The sequence below is a fragment of the Taudactylus pleione genome, unplaced genomic scaffold (assembly GCF_031769625.1).
Source record: "Taudactylus pleione unplaced genomic scaffold, aTauple2 ptg000612l, whole genome shotgun sequence".
Lineage (NCBI taxonomy): Eukaryota > Metazoa > Chordata > Amphibia > Anura > Myobatrachidae > Taudactylus > Taudactylus pleione.
The window spans coordinates 2,295,275-2,316,716 of record NW_028285014.1 but is presented as its reverse complement, the minus strand read 5'-3'; the positions used below and the strand labels follow the sequence as shown (position 1 = coordinate 2,316,716).

General features: G+C 33.9%; 9 non-coding genes across 9 annotated transcripts; all 9 read right to left on the bottom strand.

The window, feature by feature from the left end:
* Positions 1-1,242: 1,242 nt before the first annotated feature.
* On the bottom strand, positions 1,243-1,351 carry TRNAL-CAA (transfer RNA leucine (anticodon CAA)). The gene is made up of 2 exons: positions 1,314-1,351; positions 1,243-1,288 (listed from the first exon to the last, which is right to left on the bottom strand). It is a non-coding gene; the product is annotated as a tRNA-Leu (tRNA).
* Positions 1,352-2,395: 1,044 nt separating this feature from the next.
* TRNAL-CAA (transfer RNA leucine (anticodon CAA)) lies at positions 2,396-2,504 on the bottom strand. Its single transcript has 2 exons — positions 2,467-2,504; positions 2,396-2,441 (listed from the first exon to the last, which is right to left on the bottom strand). It is a non-coding gene; the product is annotated as a tRNA-Leu (tRNA).
* A 2,197-nt stretch (positions 2,505-4,701) lies between these two features.
* Positions 4,702-4,810, bottom strand: TRNAL-CAA (transfer RNA leucine (anticodon CAA)). The gene is made up of 2 exons: positions 4,773-4,810; positions 4,702-4,747 (listed from the first exon to the last, which is right to left on the bottom strand). It is a non-coding gene; the product is annotated as a tRNA-Leu (tRNA).
* A 1,044-nt stretch (positions 4,811-5,854) lies between these two features.
* On the bottom strand, positions 5,855-5,963 carry TRNAL-CAA (transfer RNA leucine (anticodon CAA)). Its single transcript has 2 exons — positions 5,926-5,963; positions 5,855-5,900 (listed from the first exon to the last, which is right to left on the bottom strand). It is a non-coding gene; the product is annotated as a tRNA-Leu (tRNA).
* Positions 5,964-11,619: 5,656 nt separating this feature from the next.
* On the bottom strand, positions 11,620-11,728 carry TRNAL-CAA (transfer RNA leucine (anticodon CAA)). Its single transcript has 2 exons — positions 11,691-11,728; positions 11,620-11,665 (listed from the first exon to the last, which is right to left on the bottom strand). It is a non-coding gene; the product is annotated as a tRNA-Leu (tRNA).
* A 3,350-nt stretch (positions 11,729-15,078) lies between these two features.
* On the bottom strand, positions 15,079-15,187 carry TRNAL-CAA (transfer RNA leucine (anticodon CAA)). Its single transcript has 2 exons — positions 15,150-15,187; positions 15,079-15,124 (listed from the first exon to the last, which is right to left on the bottom strand). It is a non-coding gene; the product is annotated as a tRNA-Leu (tRNA).
* A 1,044-nt stretch (positions 15,188-16,231) lies between these two features.
* On the bottom strand, positions 16,232-16,340 carry TRNAL-CAA (transfer RNA leucine (anticodon CAA)). The gene is made up of 2 exons: positions 16,303-16,340; positions 16,232-16,277 (listed from the first exon to the last, which is right to left on the bottom strand). It is a non-coding gene; the product is annotated as a tRNA-Leu (tRNA).
* A 1,044-nt stretch (positions 16,341-17,384) lies between these two features.
* Positions 17,385-17,493, bottom strand: TRNAL-CAA (transfer RNA leucine (anticodon CAA)). Its single transcript has 2 exons — positions 17,456-17,493; positions 17,385-17,430 (listed from the first exon to the last, which is right to left on the bottom strand). It is a non-coding gene; the product is annotated as a tRNA-Leu (tRNA).
* Positions 17,494-20,843: 3,350 nt separating this feature from the next.
* Positions 20,844-20,952, bottom strand: TRNAL-CAA (transfer RNA leucine (anticodon CAA)). The gene is made up of 2 exons: positions 20,915-20,952; positions 20,844-20,889 (listed from the first exon to the last, which is right to left on the bottom strand). It is a non-coding gene; the product is annotated as a tRNA-Leu (tRNA).
* Between the last annotated feature and the right edge of the window lie 490 nt (positions 20,953-21,442).

Below are 21,442 nucleotides of genomic sequence, written 5' to 3'. Positions count from 1 at the left end.
GAAAGATTGAAAGACTGTGGATGTCCTGAGCATACTTCTCAATGTCGGTCATTTTGAGTGTAAAACATAACCAAAGAGCATGAAAATATTGTCAGAAGTGGGATTTGAACCTACGCCTCTTTACAGAGACCAGAATTCCCATTAACTGGAAGAGTAGAATCTTGAGTCTGGTGTCTTAGACCGCTAGGCCATCCTGACAAGCACATCAGTATGTCCAAACCTGCTTCCTGTTAGGGTTTATCAATTTACTATTTATATTTTTGATTGTGATTTTGACAAATAATTTGGACTTGTTGAAAAAGGGGTCATTAAATCAAGATCTTAGATTAATGCATTTCCTCTAAAAGCTGTTTCTAAAATAACATTATTTAGGAAAAATGGCTCAAGCTAAGGTGTTATCCTTCAAAATTACTGTTGCCACCCTTTACTAAGGTCTTCATCCTAGCAGAACAGATTAGTTTGTCTTAGAAGTAAATTGTATATCATGTTATATGTAAAGTCTAAGAGCCTTAAAATACTTTTGATGCCAATTATTCTTGTGTTTTATGTTTAGATTACTGAATACTAAAAGAATGTTGTGCAAACAATACTTATTCTTCAAAGGAAGAGATGTACAAGAACACGAGGACATGCACTGAAACTGGAGGGAGGTAGACTTAGAGGAAATTTGAAGAAAAATTACTTCACAGAAAGGGTAGTTGATAAATAGAAAAGCCTCCCATCCAATGTTGTTGAAGCTAAACGGTGAAACAATTTAAACACGCTTCGGATAGGCATAAGAATATCCTTAAGAGAAATGTAAGGAGCAAATATGGTTGAAGTTGCCTAAAGGATACATGAAAAGGAGCAGACTACATGGGCCAAGTGGTTCTTATCTGCCATCAAATTCTGTTTCTATGTAATACATTATTTCAATAGCCAATTTCTATATGAACTGAACTTTAGAATTTTAAAACTAATCATAGTGTCTTTATCATTTAAGAATAATTTAATTAATTTAACTCTAATGTAATTTGATCTTGATTGGAATGCAGATGGGAAAATCGATCAATTCTTAGGTCTTTAAAAGTTTCTATGCCCTTTAATTCATTCAATCATTGTGCTTCATATTGCTGAGAAATAAATGGGATCAAGATATCAATGTCTGGGAGAGGAAAGATTGAAAGACTGTCGATGTCCTGAGCATACTTCTCAATGTCGGTCATTTTGAGTGTAAAACATAACCAAAGAGTAAGAAAATATTGTCAGAAGTGGGATTTGAGCCCACGCCTCTTTACAGAGACCAGAATTCCCATTAACTGGAAGAGTAGAATCTTGAGTCTGGCGCCTTAGACCACTCGGCCATCCTGACAAGCACATCAGTATATCTGAACCTGCTTCCTGTTAGGGTTTTTCATTTTTCTATTTATATTTTTGATTGTGATTTTGACAAATAATTTGGACTTGTTGAAAAAGGGGTCATTAAATCAAGATCTTAGATTAATGCATTTCCTCTAAAAGCTGTTTCTTAAATAACATTACTTAGGAAAAATGGCTCAAGCTAAAGTGTTATCCTTCAAAATTACTGTTGCCACCCTTTACTAAGGTCTTCATCCTAGCAGAACAGATTAGTTTGTCTTAGAAGTAAATTGTATATCACGTTATATGTAAAGTCTAAGAGCCTTAAAATACTTTCGATGCCAATTATTCTTTTGTTTTATGTTTAGATTACTGAATACTAAAAGAATGTTGTGCAAACAATACTTATTCTTCAAAGGAAGAGATGTACAAGAACACGAGGACATGCACTGAAACTGGAGGGAGGTAGACTTAGAGGAAATTTGAAGAAAAATTACTTCACAGAAAGGGTAGTTGATAAATAGAAAAGCCTCCCATCCGATGTTGTTGAAGCTAAATGGTGAATCAATTTAAACATGCTTGGGATAGGCATAAGAATATCCTTAAGAGAAATGTAAGGAGCAAATAGGATTGAAGTTGCCTAAAGGATACATGAAAAGGAGCAGACTACGTGGGCCAAGTGGTTCTTATCTGCCATCAAATTCTGTTTCTATGTAAAACATTATTTCAACAGTCAATTTCTACATGAACTGAACTTTAGAATTTTAAAACTAATCATAGTGTCTTTATCATTTAAGAATAATTTAATTAATTTAACTCTAATGTAATTTGATCTTGATTGGAATGTAGATGGGAAAATTGATCAATTCTTAGGTCATTAACAGTTTCTATGCCCTTTAATTCATTCAATCATTGTGCTTCATATTGCTTAGAAATAAATGGGATCAAGATATCAATGTCTGGGAGAGGAAAGATTGAAAGACTGTGGATGTCCTGAGCATACTTCTCAATGTCGGTCATTTTGAGTGTAAAACATAACCAAAGAGCAAGAAAATATTGTCAGAAGTGGGATTTGAACCCACGCCTCTTTACAGAGACCAGAATTCCCATTAACTGGAAGAGTAGAATCTTGAGTCTGGTGCCTTAGACCGCTCGGCCATCCTGACAAGCACATCAGTATGTCCGAACATGCTGTCTGTTAGGGTTTATCAATTTACTATTTATATTTTTGATTGTGATTTTGACAAATAATTTGGACTTGTTGAAAAAGGGGTCATTAAATCAAGATCTTAGATTAATGCATTTCCTCTAAAAGCTGTTTCTAAAATAACATTATTTAGGAAAAATGGCTGAAGCTAAAGTGTTATCCTTCAAAATTACTGTTGCCACCCTTTACTAAGGTCTTCATCCTAGCAGAACAGATTAGTTTGTCTTAGAAGTAAATTGTATATCATGTTATATGTAAAGTCTAAGAGCCTTAAAATACTTTCGATGCCAATTATTCTTGTGTTTTATGTTTAGATTACTGAATACTAAAAGAATGTTGTGCAAACAATACTTATTCTTCAAAGGAAGAGATGTACAAGAACACGAGGACATGCACTGAAACTGGAGGGAGGTAGACTTAGAGGAAATTTGAAGAAAAATTACTTCACAGAAAGGGTAGTTGATAAATAGAAAAGCCTCCCATCCGATGTTGTTGAAGCTAAATGGTGAAACAATTTAAACACGCTTGGGATAGGCATAAGAATATCCTTAAGAGAAATGTAAGGAGCAAATAGGGTTGAAGTTGCCTAAAGGATACATGAAAAGGAGCAGACTACGTGGGCCAAGTGGTTCTTATCTGCCATCAAATTCTGTTTCTATGTAAAACATTATTTCAACCGCCAATTTCTACATGAACTGAACTTTAGAATTTTAAAACTAATCATAGTGTCTTTATCATTTAAGAATAATTAAATTAATTTAAGTCTAATGTAATTTGATCTTGATTGGAATGTAGATGGGAAAATCGATCAATTCTTAGGTCTTTAAAAGTTTCTATGCCCTTTAATTCATTCAATCATTGTGCTTCATATTGCTTAGAAATAAATGGGATCAAGATATCAATGTCTGGGAGAGGAAAGATTGAAAGACTGTGGATGTCCTGAGCATACCACTCAATGTCGGTCATTTTGAGTGTAAAACATAACCAAAGAGCAAGAAAATATTGTCAGAAGTGGGATTTGAACCTATACCTCTTTACAGAGACCAGAATCACCATTAACTGAAAAAGTAGAACCTTGAGTCTGGCGCCTCAGACCGCTCGGCCATCCTGACAAGCACATCAGTATTTCCAAACCTGCTTCCTGTTAGGGTTTATCATTTTACTATTTATATTTTTGATTGTGATTTTGACAAATAATTTCGACTTGTTGAAAAAGGGGTCATTAAATCAAGATCTTCGATTAATGCATTTCCTCTAAAAGCTGTTTCTAAAATAACATTATTTAGGAAAAATGGCTCAAGCTAAGGTGTTATCCTTCAAAATTACTGTTGCCACCCTTTACTAAGGTCTTCATCCTAGCAGAACAGATTAGTTTGTCTTAGAAGTAAATTGTATATCATGTTATATGTAAAGTCTAAGAGCCTTAAAATACTTTCGATGCCAATTATTCTTGTGTTTTATGTTTAGATTACTGAATACTAAAAGAATGTTGTGCAAACAATACTTATTCTTCAAAGGAAGAGATGTACAAGAACACGAGGACATGCACTGAAACTGGAGGGAGGTAGACTTAGAGGAAATTTGAAGAAAAATTACTTCACAGAAAGGGTAGTTGATAAATAGAAAAGCCTCCCATCCAATGTTGTTGAAGCTAAACGGTGAAACAATTTAAACATGCTTCGGATAGGCATAAGAATATCCTTAAGAGAAATGTAAGGAGCAAATATGGTTGAAGTTGCCTAAAGGATACATGAAAAGGAGCAGACTACATGGGCCAAGTGGTTCTTATCTGCCATCAAATTCTGTTTCTATGTAATACATTATTTCAATAGCCAATTTCTATATGAACTGAACTTTAGAATTTTAAAACTAATCATAGTGTCTTTATCATTTAAGAATAATTTAATTAATTTAACTCTAATGTAATTTGATCTTGATTGGAATGCAGATGGGAAAATCGATCAATTCTTAGGTCTTTAAAAGTTTCTATGCCCTTTAATTCATTCAATCATTGTGCTTCATATTGCTGAGAAATAAATGGGATCAAGATATCAATGTCTGGGAGAGGAAAGATTGAAAGACTGTGGATGTCCTGAGCATACTTCTCAATGTCGGTCATTTTGAGTGTAAAACATAACCAAAGAGTAAGAAAATATTGTCAGAAGTGGGATTTGAGCCCACGCCTCTTTACAGAGACCAGAATTCCCATTAACTGGAAGAGTAGAATCTTGAGTCTGGCGCCTTAGACCACTCGGCCATCCTGACAAGCACATCAGTATATCCGAACCTGCTTCCTGTTAGGGTTTTTCATTTTACTATTTATATTTTTGATTGTGATTTTGACAAATAATTTGGACTTGTTGAAAAAAGGGTCATTAAATCAAGATCTTAGATTAATGCATTTCCTCTAAAAGCTGTTTCTTAAATAACATTACTTAGGAAAAATGGCTCAAGCTAAAGTGTTATCCTTCAAAATTACTGTTGCCACCCTTTACTAAGGTCTTCATCCTAGCAGAACAGATTAGTTTGTCTTAGAAGTAAATTGTATATCACGTTATATGTAAAGTCTAAGAGCCTTAAAATACTTTCGATGCCAATTATTCTTTTGTTTTATGTTTAGATTACTGAATACTAAAAGAATGTTGTGCAAACAATACTTATTCTTCAAAGGAAGAGATGTACAAGAACACGAGGACATGCACTGAAACTGGAGGGAGGTAGACTTAGAGGAAATTTGAAGAAAAATTACTTCACAGAAAGGGTAGTTGATAAATAGAAAAGCCTCCCATCCGATGTTGTTGAAGCTAAATGGTGAAACAATTTAAACATGCTTGGGATAGGCATAAGAATATCCTTAAGAGAAATGTAAGGAGCAAATAGGGTTGAAGTTGCCTAAAGGATACATGAAAAGGAGCAGACTACGTGGGCCAAGTGGTTCTTATCTGCCATCAAATTCTGTTTCTATGTAAAACATTATTTCAACAGTCAATTTCTACATGAACTGAACTTTAGAATTTTAAAACTAATCATAGTGTCTTTATCATTTAAGAATAATTTAATTAATTTAACTCTAATGTAATTTGATCTTGATTGGAATGTAGATGGGAAAATCGATCAATTCTTAGGTCTTTAAAAGTTTCTATGCCCTTTAATTCATTCAATCATTGTGCTTCATATTGCTGAGAAATAAATGGGATCAAGATATCAATGTCTGGGAGAGGAAAGATTGAAAGACTGTCGATGTCCTGAGCATACTTCTCAATGTCGGTCATTTTGAGTGTAAAACATAACCAAAGAGTAAGAAAATATTGTCAGAAGTGGGATTTGAGCCCACGCCTCTTTACAGAGACCAGAATTCCCATTAACTGGAAGAGTAGAATCTTGAGTCTGGCGCCTTAGACCACTCGGCCATCCTGACAAGCACATCAGTATATCTGAACCTGCTTCCTGTTAGGGTTTTTCATTTTTCTATTTATATTTTTGATTGTGATTTTGACAAATAATTTGGACTTGTTGAAAAAGGGGTCATTAAATCAAGATCTTAGATTAATGCATTTCCTCTAAAAGCTGTTTCTTAAATAACATTACTTAGGAAAAATGGCTGAAGCTAAAGTGTTATCCTTCAAAATTACTGTTGCCACCCTTTACTAAGGTCTTCATCCTAGCAGAACAGATTAGTTTGTCTTAGAAGTAAATTGTATATCACGTTATATGTAAAGTCTAAGAGCCTTAAAATACTTTCGATGCCAATTATTCTTTTGTTTTATGTTTAGATTACTGAATACTAAAAGAATGTTGTGCAAACAATACTTATTCTTCAAAGGAAGAGATGTACAAGAACACGAGGACATGTACTGAAACTGGAGGGAGGTAGACTTAGAGGAAATTTGAAGAAAAATTACTTCACAGAAAGGGTAGTTGATAAATAGAAAAGCCTCCCATCCGATGTTGTTGAAGCTAAATGGTGAATCAATTTAAACATGCTTGGGATAGGCATAAGAATATCCTTAAGAGAAATGTAAGGAGCAAATAGGATTGAAGTTGCCTAAAGGATACATGAAAAGGAGCAGACTACGTGGGCCAAGTGGTTCTTATCTGCCATCAAATTCTGTTTCTATGTAAAACATTATTTCAACAGTCAATTTCTACATGAACTGAACTTTAGAATTTTAAAACTAATCATAGTGTCTTTATCATTTAAGAATAATTAAATTAATTTAAGTCTAATGTAATTTGATCTTGATTGGAATGTAGATGGGAAAATCGATCAATTCTTAGGTCTTTAAAAGTTTCTATGCCCTTTAATTCATTCAATCATTGTGCTTCATATTGCTTAGAAATAAATGGGATCAAGATATCAATGTCTGGGAGAGGAAAGATTGAAAGACTGTGGATGTCCTGAGCATACCACTCAATGTCGGTCATTTTGAGTGTAAAACATAACCAAAGAGCAAGAAAATATTGTCAGAAGTGGGATTTGAACCTATACCTCTTTACAGAGACAAGAATCACCATTAACTGAAAAAGTAGAACCTTGAGTCTGGCGCCTCAGACCGCTCGGCCATCCTGACAAGCACATCAGTATTTCCAAACCTGCTTCCTGTTAGGGTTTATCATTTTACTATTTATATTTTTGATTGTGATTTTGACAAATAATTTCGACTTGTTGAAAAAGGGGTCATTAAATCAAGATCTTCGATTAATGCATTTCCTCTAAAAGCTGTTTCTTAAATAACATTATTTAGGAAAAAAGCTCAAGCTAAAGTGTTATCCTTCAAAATTACTGTTGCCACCCTTTACTAAGGACTTCATCCTAGCAGAACAGATTAGTTTGTCTTAGAAGTAAATTGTATATCACGTTATATGTAAAGTCTAAGAGCCTTAAAATACTTTCGATGCCAATTATTCTTGTGTTTTATGTTTAGATTACAGAATACTAAAAGAATGTTGTGCAAGCAATACTTATTCTTCAAAGGAAGAGATGTACAAGAACACGAGGACATGCACTGAAACTGGAGGGAGGTAGACTTAGAGGAAATTTGAAGAAAAATTACTTCACAGAAAGGGTAGTTGATAAAAAGAAAAGCCTCCCATCCGATGTTGTTGAAGCTAAATGGTGAAACAATTTAAACACGCTTCGGATAGGCATAAGAATATCCTTAAGAGAAATGTAAGGAGCAAATAGGGTTGAAGTTGCCTAAAGGATACATGAAAAGGAGCAGACTACATGGGCCAAGTGGTTCTTATCTGTCATCAAATTCTGTTTCTATGTAATACATTATTTCAATAGCCAATTTCTACATGAACTGAACCCTAGAATCTTAAAACTAATCATAGTGTCTTTATCATTTAAGAATAATTTAATCAATTTAACTCTAATGTAATTTGATCTTGATTGGAATGCAGATGGGAAAATCGATCAATTCTTAGGTCTTTAAAAGTTTCTATGCCCTTTAATTCATTCAATCATTGTGCTTCATATTGCTTAGAAATAAATGGGATCAAGATATCAATGTCTGGGAGAGGAAAGATTGAAAGACTGTGGATGTCCTGAGCATACTTCTCAATGTCAGTCATTTTGAGTGTAAAACATAACCAAAGAGCAAAAATATATTGTCAGAAGTGAGATTTGAACCTACGCCTCTTTACAGAGACCAGAATTCCCATTAACTGGAAGAGGAGAATCTTGAGTCTGGTGTCTTAGACCGCTCGGCCATCCTGACAAGCACATCAGTATGTCCAAACCTGCTTCCTGTTAGGGTTTATCATTTTACTATTTATATTTTTGATTGTGATTTTGACAAATAATTTGGCCTTTGTTGAAAAAGGGGTCATTAAATCAAGATCTTAGATTAATGCATTTCCTCTAAAAGCTGTTTCTTAAATAACATTATTTAGGAAAAATGGCTCAAGCTAAAGTGTTATCCTTCAAAATTACTGTTGCCACCCTTTACTAAGGTCTTCATCCTAGCAGAACAGATTAGTTTGTCTTAGAAGTAAATTGTATATCATGTTATAAGTAAAGTCTAAGAGCCTTAAAATACTTTCGATGCCAATTATTCTTGTGTTTTATGTTTAGATTACTGAATACTAAAAGAATGTTGTGCAAACAATACTTATTCTTCAAAGGAAGAGATGTACAAGAACACGAGGACATGCACTGAAACTGGAGGGAGGTAGACTTAGAGGAAATTTGATGAAAAATTACTTCACAGAAAGGGTAGTTGATAAATAGAAAAGCCTCCCATCCGATGTTGTTGAAGCTAAATGGTGAAACAATTTAAACATGCTTGGGATAGGCATAAGAATATCCTTAAGAGAAATGTAAGGAGCAAATAGGATTGAAGTTGCCTAAAGGATACATGAAAAGGAGCAGACTACGTGGGCCAAGTGGTTCTTATCTGCCATCAAATTCTGTTTCTATGTAAAACATTATTTCAACAGTCAATTTCTACATGAACTGAACCCTAGAATCTTAAAACTAATCATAGTGTCTTTATCATTTAAGAATAATTTAATTAATTTAACTCTAATGTAATTTGATCTTGATTGGAATGCAGATGGGAAAATCGATCAATTCTTAGGTCTTTAAAAGTTTCTATGCCCTTTAATTCATTCAATCATTGTGCTTCATATTGCTTAGAAATAAATGGGATCAAGATATCAATGTCTGGGAGAGGAAAGATTGAAAGACTGTGGATGTCCTGAGCATACTTCTCAATGTCAGTCATTTTGAGTGTAAAACATAACCAAAGAGCAAAAATATATTGTCAGAAGTGAGATTTGAACCTACGCCTCTTTACAGAGACCAGAATTCCCATTAACTGGAAGAGGAGAATCTTGAGTCTGGTGTCTTAGACCGCTCGGCCATCCTGACAAGCACATCAGTATGTCCAAACCTGCTTCCTGTTAGGGTTTATCATTTTACTATTTATATTTTGATTGTGATTTTGACAAATAATTTGGCCTTTGTTGAAAAGGGGTCATTAAATCAAGATCTTAGATTAATGCATTTCCTCCAAAAGCAGTTTCTTAAATAACATTATTTAGGAAAAATGGCTCAAGCTAAAGTGTTATCCTTCAAAATTACTGTTGCCACCCTTTACTAAGGTCTTCATCCTAGCAGAACAGATTAGTTTGTCTTAGAAGTAAATTGTATATCATGTTATAAGTAAAGTCTAAGAGCCTTAAAATACTTTCGATGCCAATTATTCTTGTGTTTTATGTTTAGATTACTGAATACTAAAAGAATGTTGTGCAAACAATACTTATTCTTCAAAGGAAGAGATGTACAAGAACACGAGGACATGCACTGAAACTGGAGGGAGGTAGACTTAGAGGAAATTTGAAGAAAAATTACTTCACAGAAAGGGTAGTTGATAAATAGAAAAGCCTCCCATCCGATGTTGTTGAAGCTAAATGGTGAAACAATTTAAACATGCTTGGGATAGGCATAAGAATATCCTTAAGAGAAATGTAAGGAGCAAATAGGATTGAAGTTGCCTAAAGGATACATGAAAAGGAGCAGACTACGTGGGCCAAGTGGTTCTTATCTGCCATCAAATTCTGTTTCTATGTAAAACATTATTTCAACAGTCAATTTCTACATGAACTGAACCCTAGAATCTTAAAACTAATCATAGTGTCTTTATCATTTAAGAATAATTTAATTAATTTAACTCTAATGTAATTTGATCTTGATTGGAATGCAGATGGGAAAATCGATCAATTCTTAGGTCTTTAAAAGTTTCTATGCCCTTTAATTCATTCAATCATTGTGCTTCATATTGCTTAGAAATAAATGGGATCAAGATATCAATGTCTGGGAGAGGAAAGATTGAAAGACTGTGGATGTCCTGAGCATACTTCTCAATGTCAGTCATTTTGAGTGTAAAACATAACCAAAGAGCAAAAATATATTGTCAGAAGTGAGATTTGAACCTACGCCTCTTTACAGAGACCAGAATTCCCATTAAGTGGAAGAGGAGAATCTTGAGTCTGGTGTCTTAGACCGCTCGGCCATCCTGACAAGCACATCAGTATGTCCAAACCTGCTTCCTGTTAGGGTTTATCATTTTACTATTTATATTTTTGATTGTGATTTTGACAAATAATTTGGCCTTTGTTGAAAAAGGGGTCATTAAATCAAGATCTTAGATTAATGCATTTCCTCTAAAAGCAGTTTCTTAAATAACATTATTTAGGAAAAATGGCTCAAGCTAAAGTGTTATCCTTCAAAATTACTGTTGCCACCCTTTACTAAGGTCTTCATCCTAGCAGAACAGATTAGTTTGTCTTAGAAGTAAATTGTATATCATGTTATAAGTAAAGTCTAAGAGCCTTAAAATACTTTCGATGCCAATTATTCTTGTGTTTTATGTTTAGATTACTGAATACTAAAAGAATGTTGTGCAAACAATACTTATTCTTCAAAGGAAGAGATGTACAAGAACACGAGGACATGCACTGAAACTGGAGGGAGGTAGACTTAGAGGAAATTTGAAGAAAAATTACTTCACAGAAAGGGTAGTTGATAAATAGAAAAGCCTCCCATCCGATGTTGTTGAAGCTAAATGGTGAAACAATTTAAACATGCTTGGGATAGGCATAAGAATATCCTTAAGAGAAATGTAAGGAGCAAATAGGATTGAAGTTGCCTAAAGGATACATGAAAAGGAGCAGACTACGTGGGCCAAGTGGTTCTTATCTGCCATCAAATTCTGTTTCTATGTAAAACATTATTTCAACAGTCAATTTCTACATGAACTGAACTTTAGAATTTTAAAACTAATCATAGTGTCTTTATCATTTAAGAATAATTTAATTAATTTAACTCTAATGTAATTTGATCTTGATTGGAATGTAGATGGGAAAATCGATCAATTCTTAGGTCTTTAACAGTTTCTATGCCCTTTAATTCATTCAATCATTGTGCTTCATATTGCTTAGAAATAAATGGGATCAAGATATCAATGTCTGGGAGAGGAAAGATTGAAAGACTGTGGATGTCCTGAGCATACTTCTCAATGTCGGTCATTTTGAGTGTAAAACATAACCAAAGAGCAAGAAAATATTGTCAGAAGTGGGATTTGAACCCACGCCTCTTTACAGAGATCAGAATTCCCATTAACTGGAAGAGTAGAATCTTGAGTCTGGCGCCTTAGACCGCTCGGCCATCCTGACAAGCACATCAGTATGTCTGAACCTGCTGTCTGTTAGGGTTTATCAATTTACTATTTATATTTTTGATTGTGATTTTGACAAATAATTTGGACTTGTTGAAAAAGGGGTCATTAAATCAAGATCTTAGATTAATGCATTTCCTCTAAAAGCTGTTTCTAAAATAACATTATTTAGGAAAAATGGCTCAAGCTAAGGTGTTATCCTTCAAAATTACTGTTGCCACCCTTTACTAAGGTCTTCATCCTAGCAGAACAGATTAGTTTGTCTTAGAAGTAAATTGTATATCATGTTATATGTAAAGTCTAAGAGCCTTAAAATACTTTCGATGCCAATTATTCTTGTGTTTTATGTTTAGATTACTGAATACTAAAAGAATGTTGTGCAAACAATACTTATTCTTCAAAGGAAGAGATGTACAAGAACACGAGGACATGCACTGAAACTGGAGAGAGGTAGACTTAGAGGAAATTTGAAGAAAATTACTTCACAGAAAGGGTAGTTGATAAATAGAAAAGCCTACCATCCAATGTTGTTGAAGCTAAACGGTGAAACAATTTAAACACGCTTCGGATAGGCATAAGAATATCCTTAAGAGAAATGTAAGGAGCAAATATGGTTGAAGTTGCCTAAAGGATACATGAAAAGGAGCAGACTACATGGGCCAAGTGGTTCTTATCTGCCATCAAATTCTGTTTCTATGTAATACATTATTTCAATAGCCAATTTCTATATGAACTGAACTTTAGAATTTTAAAACTAATCATAGTGTCTTTATCATTTAAGAATAATTTAATTAATTTAACTCTAATGTAATTTGATCTTGATTGGAATGCAGATGGGAAAATCGATCAATTCTTAGGTCTTTAAAAGTTTCTATGCCCTTTAATTCATTCAATCATTGTGCTTCATATTGCTTAGAAATAAATGGGATCAAGATATCAATGTCTGGGAGAGGAAAGATTGAAAGACTGTGGATGTCCTGAGCATACTTCTCAATGTCAGTCATTTTGAGTGTAAAACATAACCAAAGAGCAAAAATATATTGTCAGAAGTGAGATTTGAACCTACGCCTCTTTACAGAGACCAGAATTCCCATTAACTGGAAGAGGAGAATCTTGAGTCTGGTGTCTTAGACCGCTCGGCCATCCTGACAAGCACATCAGTATGTCCAAACCTGCTTCCTGTTAGGGTTTATCATTTTACTATTTATATTTTTGATTGTGATTTTGACAAATAATTTGGCCTTTGTTGAAAAGGGGTCATTAAATCAAGATCTTAGATTAATGCATTTCCTCCAAAAGCAGTTTCTTAAATAACATTATTTAGGAAAAATGGCTCAAGCTAAAGTGTTATCCTTCAAAATTACTGTTGCCACCCTTTACTAAGGTCTTCATCCTAGCAGAACAGATTAGTTTGTCTTAGAAGTAAATTGTATATCATGTTATAAGTAAAGTCTAAGAGCCTTAAAATACTTTCGATGCCAATTATTCTTGTGTTTTATGTTTAGATTACTGAATACTAAAAGAATGTTGTGCAAACAATACTTATTCTTCAAAGGAAGAGATGTACAAGAACACGAGGACATGCACTGAAACTGGAGGGAGGTAGACTTAGAGGAAATTTGAAGAAAAATTACTTCACAGAAAGGGTAGTTGATAAATAGAAAAGCCTCCCATCCGATGTTGTTGAAGCTAAATGGTGAAACAATTTAAACATGCTTGGGATAGGCATAAGAATATCCTTAAGAGAAATGTAAGGAGCAAATAGGATTGAAGTTGCCTAAAGGATACATGAAAAGGAGCAGACTACGTGGGCCAAGTGGTTCTTATCTGCCATCAAATTCTGTTTCTATGTAAAACATTATTTCAACAGTCAATTTCTACATGAACTGAACCCTAGAATCTTAAAACTAATCATAGTGTCTTTATCATTTAAGAATAATTTAATTAATTTAACTCTAATGTAATTTGATCTTGATTGGAATGCAGATGGGAAAATCGATCAATTCTTAGGTCTTTAAAAGTTTCTATGCCCTTTAATTCATTCAATCATTGTGCTTCATATTGCTTAGAAATAAATGGGATCAAGATATCAATGTCTGGGAGAGGAAAGATTGAAAGACTGTGGATGTCCTGAGCATACTTCTCAATGTCAGTCATTTTGAGTGTAAAACATAACCAAAGAGCAAAAATATATTGTCAGAAGTGAGATTTGAACCTACGCCTCTTTACAGAGACCAGAATTCCCATTAAGTGGAAGAGGAGAATCTTGAGTCTGGTGTCTTAGACCGCTCGGCCATCCTGACAAGCACATCAGTATGTCCAAACCTGCTTCCTGTTAGGGTTTATCATTTTACTATTTATATTTTTGATTGTGATTTTGACAAATAATTTGGCCTTTGTTGAAAAAGGGGTCATTAAATCAAGATCTTAGATTAATGCATTTCCTCTAAAAGCAGTTTCTTAAATAACATTATTTAGGAAAAATGGCTCAAGCTAAAGTGTTATCCTTCAAAATTACTGTTGCCACCCTTTACTAAGGTCTTCATCCTAGCAGAACAGATTAGTTTGTCTTAGAAGTAAATTGTATATCATGTTATAAGTAAAGTCTAAGAGCCTTAAAATACTTTCGATGCCAATTATTCTTGTGTTTTATGTTTAGATTACTGAATACTAAAAGAATGTTGTGCAAACAATACTTATTCTTCAAAGGAAGAGATGTACAAGAACACGAGGACATGCACTGAAACTGGAGGGAGGTAGACTTAGAGGAAATTTGAAGAAAAATTACTTCACAGAAAGGGTAGTTGATAAATAGAAAAGCCTCCCATCCGATGTTGTTGAAGCTAAATGGTGAAACAATTTAAACATGCTTGGGATAGGCATAAGAATATCCTTAAGAGAAATGTAAGGAGCAAATAGGATTGAAGTTGCCTAAAGGATACATGAAAAGGAGCAGACTACGTGGGCCAAGTGGTTCTTATCTGCCATCAAATTCTGTTTCTATGTAAAACATTATTTCAACAGTCAATTTCTACATGAACTGAACTTTAGAATTTTAAAACTAATCATAGTGTCTTTATCATTTAAGAATAATTTAATTAATTTAACTCTAATGTAATTTGATCTTGATTGGAATGTAGATGGGAAAATCGATCAATTCTTAGGTCTTTAACAGTTTCTATGCCCTTTAATTCATTCAATCATTGTGCTTCATATTGCTTAGAAATAAATGGGATCAAGATATCAATGTCTGGGAGAGGAAAGATTGAAAGACTGTGGATGTCCTGAGCATACTTCTCAATGTCGGTCATTTTGAGTGTAAAACATAACCAAAGAGCAAGAAAATATTGTCAGAAGTGGGATTTGAACCCACGCCTCTTTACAGAGATCAGAATTCCCATTAACTGGAAGAGTAGAATCTTGAGTCTGGCGCCTTAGACCGCTCGGCCATCCTGACAAGCACATCAGTATGTCTGAACCTGCTGTCTGTTAGGGTTTATCAATTTACTATTTATATTTTTGATTGTGATTTTGACAAATAATTTGGACTTGTTGAAAAAGGGGTCATTAAATCAAGATCTTAGATTAATGCATTTCCTCTAAAAGCTGTTTCTAAAATAACATTATTTAGGAAAAATGGCTCAAGCTAAGGTGTTATCCTTCAAAATTACTGTTGCCACCCTTTACTAAGGTCTTCATCCTAGCAGAACAGATTAGTTTGTCTTAGAAGTAAATTGTATATCATGTTATATGTAAAGTCTAAGAGCCTTAAAATACTTTCGATGCCAATTATTCTTGTGTTTTATGTTTAGATTACTGAATACTAAAAGAATGTTGTGCAAACAATACTTATTCTTCAAAGGAAGAGATGTACAAGAACACGAGGACATGCACTGAAACTGGAGGGAGGTAGACTTAGAGGAAATTTGAAGAAAAATTACTTCACAGAAAGGGTAGTTGATAAATAGAAAAGCCTACCATCCAATGTTGTTGAAGCTAAACGGTGAAACAATTTAAACACGCTTCGGATAGGCATAAGAATATCCTTAAGAGAAATGTAAGGAGCAAATATGGTTGAAGTTGCCTAAAGGATACATGAAAAGGAGCAGACTACATGGGCCAAGTGGTTCTTATCTGCCATCAAATTCTGTTTCTATGTAATACATTATTTCAATAGCCAATTTCTATATGAACTGAACTTTAGAATTTTAAAACTAATCATAGTGTCTTTATCATTTAAGAATAATTTAATTAATTTAACTCTAATGTAATTTGATCTTGATTGGAATGCAGATGGGAAAATCGATCAATTCTTAGGTCTTTAAAAGTTTCTATGCCCTTTAATTCATTCAATCATTGTGCTTCATATTGCTGAGAAATAAATGGGATCAAGATATCAATGTCTGGGAGAGGAAAGATTGAAAGACTGTGGATGTCCTGAGCATACTTCTCAATGTCGGTCATTTTGAGTGTAAAACATAACCAAAGAGTAAGAAAATATTGTCAGAAGTGGGATTTGAGCCCACGCCTCTTTACAGAGACCAGAATTCCCATTAACTGGAAGAGTAGAATCTTGAGTCTGGCGCCTTAGACCACTCGGCCATCCTGACAAGCACATCAGTATATCCGAACCTGCTTCCTGTTAGGGTTTTTCATTTTACTATTTATATTTTTGATTGTGATTTTGACAAATAATTTGGACTTGTTGAAAAAGGGGTCATTAAATCAAGATCTTAGATTAATGCATTTCCTCTAAAAGCTGTTTCTTAAATAACATTACTTAGGAAAAATGGCTCAAGCTAAAGTGTTATCCTTCAAAATTACTGTTGCCACCCTTTACTAAGGTCTTCATCCTAGCAGAACAGATTAGTTTGTCTTAGAAGTAAATTGTATATCACGTTATATGTAAAGTCTAAGAGCCTTAAAATACTTTCGATGCCAATTATTCTTTTGTTTTATGTTTAGATTACTGAATACTAAAAGAATGTTGTGCAAACAATACTTATTCTTCAAAGGAAGAGATGTACAAGAACACGAGGACATGCACTGAAACTGGAGGGAGGTAGACTTAGAGGAAATTTGAAGAAAAATTACTTCACAGAAAGGGTAGTTGATAAATAGAAAAGCCTCCCATCCGATGTTGTTGAAGCTAAATGGTGAAACAATTTAAACATGCTTGGGATAGGCATAAGAATATCCTTAAGAGAAATGTAAGGAGCAAATAGGATTGAAGTTGCCTAAAGGATACATGAAAAGGAGCAGACTACGTGGGCCAAGTGGTTCTTATCTGCCATCAAATTCTGTTTCTATGTAAAACATTATTTCAACAGTCAATTTCTACATGAACTGAACTTTAGAATTTTAAAACTAATCATAGTGTCTTTATCATTTAAGAATAATTTAATTAATTTAACTCTAATGTAATTTGATCTTGATTGGAATGTAGATGGGAAAATCGATCAATTCTTAGGTCTTTAAAAGTTTCTATGCCCTTTAATTCATTCAATCATTGTGCTTCATATTGCTGAGAAATAAATGGGATCAAGATATCAATGTCTGGGAGAGGAAAGATTGAAAGACTGTCGATGTCCTGAGCATACTTCTCACTGTCTGTCATTTTGAGTGTAAAACATAACCAAAGAGTAAGAAAATATTGTCAGAAGTGGGATTTGAGCCCACGCCTCTTTACAGAGACCAGAATTCCCATTAACTGGAAGAGTAGAATCTTGAGTCTGGCGCCTTAGACCACTCGGCCATCCTGACAAGCACATCAGTATATCTGAACCTGCTTCCTGTTAGGGTTTTTCATTTTTCTATTTATATTTTTGATTGTGATTTTGACAAATAATTTGGACTTGTTGAAAAAGGGGTCATTAAATCAAGATCTTAGATTAATGCATTTCCTCTAAAAGCTGTTTCTTAAATAACATTACTTAGGAAAAATGGCTCAAGCTAAAGTGTTATCCTTCAAAATTACTGTTGCCACCCTTTACTAAGGTCTTCATCCTAGCAGAACAGATTAGTTTGTCTTAGAAGTAAATTGTATATCACGTTATATGTAAAGTCTAAGAGCCTTAAAATACTTTCGATGCCAATTATTCTTTTGTTTTATGTTTAGATTACTGAATACTAAAAGAATGTTGTGCAAACAATACTTATTCTTCAAAGGAAGAGATGTACAAGAACACGAGGACATGCACTGAAACTGGAGGGAGGTAGACTTAGAGGAAATTTGAAGAAAAATTACTTCACAGAAAGGGTAGTTGATAAATAGAAAAGCCTCCCATCCGATGTTGTTGAAGCTAAATGGTGAATCAATTTAAACATGCTTGGGATAGGCATAAGAATATCCTTAAGAGAAATGTAAGGAGCAAATAGGATTGAAGTTGCCTAAAGGATACATGAAAAGGAGCAGACTACGTGGGCCAAGTGGTTCTTATCTGCCATCAAATTCTGTTTCTATGTAAAACATTATTTCAACAGTCAATTTCTACATGAACTGAACTTTAGAATTTTAAAACTAATCATAGTGTCTTTATCATTTAAGAATAATTAAATTAATTTAAGTCTAATGTAATTTGATCTTGATTGGAATGTAGATGGGAAAATCGATCAATTCTTAGGTCTTTAAAAGTTTCTATGCCCTTTAATTCATTCAATCATTGTGCTTCATATTGCTTAGAAATAAATGGGATCAAGATATCAATGTCTGGGAGAGGAAAGATTGAAAGACTGTGGATGTCCTGAGCATACCACTCAATGTCGGTCATTTTGAGTGTAAAACATAACCAAAGAGCAAGAAAATATTGTCAGAAGTGGGATTTGAACCTATACCTCTTTACAGAGACCAGAATCACCATTAACTGAAAAAGTAGAACCTTGAGTCTGGCGCCTCAGACCGCTCGGCCATCCTGACAAGCACATCAGTATTTCCAAACCTGCTTCCTGTTAGGGTTTATCATTTTACTATTTATATTTTTGATTGTGATTTTGACAAATAATTTCGACTTGTTGAAAAAGGGGTCATTAAATCAAGATCTTCGATTAATGCATTTCCTCTAAAAGCTGTTTCTTAAATAACATTATTTAGGAAAAAAGCTCAAGCTAAAGTGTTATCCTTCAAAATTACTGTTGCCACCCTTTACTAAGGACTTCATCCTAGCAGAACAGATTAGTTTGTCTTAGAAGTAAATTGTATATCACGTTATATGTAAAGTCTAAGAGCCTTAAAATACTTTCGATGCCAATTATTCTTGTGTTTTATGTTTAGATTACAGAATACTAAAAGAATGTTGTGCAAGCAATACTTATTCTTCAAAGGAAGAGATGTACAAGAACACGAGGACATGCACTGAAACTGGAGGGAGGTAGACTTAGAGGAAATTTGAAGAAAAATTACTTCACAGAAAGGGTAGTTGATAAAAAGAAAAGCCTCCCATCCAATGTTGTTGAAGCTAAATGGTGAAACAATTTAAACACGCTTCGGATAGGCATAAGAATATCCTTAAGAGAAATGTAAGGAGCAAATAGGGTTGAAGTTGCCTAAAGGATACATGAAAAGGAGCAGACTACATGGGCCAAGTGGTTCTTATCTGCCATCAAATTCTGTTTCTATGTAATACATTATTTCAATAGCCAATTTCTACATGAACTGAACCCTAGAATCTTAAAACTAATCATAGTGTCTTTATCATTTAAGAATAATTTAATTAATTTAACTCTAATGTAATTTGATCTTGATTGGAATGCAGATGGGAAAATCGATCAATTCTTAGGTCTTTAAAAGTTTCTATGCCCTTTAATTCATTCAATCATTGTGCTTCATATTGCTTAGAAATAAATGGGATCAAGATATCAATGTCTGGGAGAGGAAAGATTGAAAGACTGTGGATGTCCTGAGCATACTTCTCAATGTCAGTCATTTTGAGTGTAAAACATAACCAAAGAGCAAAAATATATTGTCAGAAGTGAGATTTGAACCTACGCCTCTTTACAGAGACCAGAATTCCCATTAACTGGAAGAGGAGAATCTTGAGTCTGGTGTCTTAGACCGCTCGGCCATCCTGACAAGCACATCAGTATGTCCAAACCTGCTTCCTGTTAGGGTTTATCATTTTACTATTTATATTTTTGATTGTGATTTTGACAAATAATTTGGCCTTTGTTGAAAAAGGGGTCATTAAATCAAGATCTTAGATTAATGCATTTCCTCTAAAAGCAGTTTCTTAAATAACATTATTTAGGAAAAATGGCTCAAGCTAAAGTGTTATCCTTCAAAATTACTGTTGCCACCCTTTACTAAGGTCTTCATCCTAGCAGAACAGATTAGTTTGTCTTAGAAGTAAATTGTATATCATGTTATAAGTAAAGTCTAAGAGCCTTAAAATACTTTCGATGCCAATTATTCTTGTGTTTTATGTTTAGATTACTGAATACTAAAAGAATGTTGTGCAAACAATACTTATTCTTCAAAGGAAGAGATGTACAAGAACACGAGGACATGCACTGAAACTGGAGGGAGGTAGACTTAGAGGAAATTTGAAGAAAAATTACTTCACAGAAAGGGTAGTTGATAAATAGAAAAGCCTCCCATCCGATGTTGTTGAAGCTAAATGGTGAAACAATTTAAACATGCTTGGGATAGGCATAAGAATATCCTTAAGAGAAATGTAAGGAGCAAATAGGATTGAAGTTGCCTAAAGGATACATGAAAAGGAGCAGACTACGTGGGCCAAGTGGTTCTTATCTGCCATCAAATTCTGTTTCTATGTAAAACATTATTTCAACAGTCAATTTCTACATGAACTGAACTTTAGAATTTTAAAACTAATCATAGTGTCTTTATCATTTAAGAATAATTTAATTAATTTAACTCTAATGTAATTTGATCTTGATTGGAATGTAGATGGGAAAATCGATCAATTCTTAGGTCTTTAACAGTTTCTATGCCCTTTAATTCATTCAATCATTGTGCTTCATATTGCTTAGAAATAAATGGGATCAAGATATCAATGTCTGGGAGAGGAAAGATTGAAAGACTGTGGATGTCCTGAGCATACTTCTCAATGTCGGTCATTTTGAGTGTAAAACATAACCAAAGAGCAAGAAAATATTGTCAGAAGTGGGATTTGAACCCACGCCTCTTTACAGAGATCAGAATTCCCATTAACTGGAAGAGTAGAATCTTGAGTCTGGCGCCTTAGACCGCTCGGCCATCCTGACAAGCACATCAGTATGTCTGAACCTGCTGTCTGTTAGGGTTTATCAATTTACTATTTATATTTTTGATTGTGATTTTGACAAATAATTTGGACTTGTTGAAAAAGGGGTCATTAAATCAAGATCTTAGATTAATGCATTTCCTCTAAAAGCTGTTTCTAAAATAACATTATTTAGGAAAAATGGCTCAAGCTAAGGTGTTATCCTTCAAAATTACTGTTGCCACCCTTTACTAAGGTCTTCATCCTAGCAGAACAGATTAGTTTGTCTTAGAAGTAAATTGTATATCATGTTATATGTAAAGTCTAAGAGCCTTAAAATACTTTCGATGCCAATTATTCTTGTGTTTTATGTTTAGATTACTGAATACTAAAAGAATGTTGTGCAAACAATACTTATTCTTCAAAGGAAGAGATGTACAAGAACACGAGGACATGCACTGAAACTGGAGGGAGGTAGACTTAGAGGAAATTTGAAGAAAAATTACTTCACA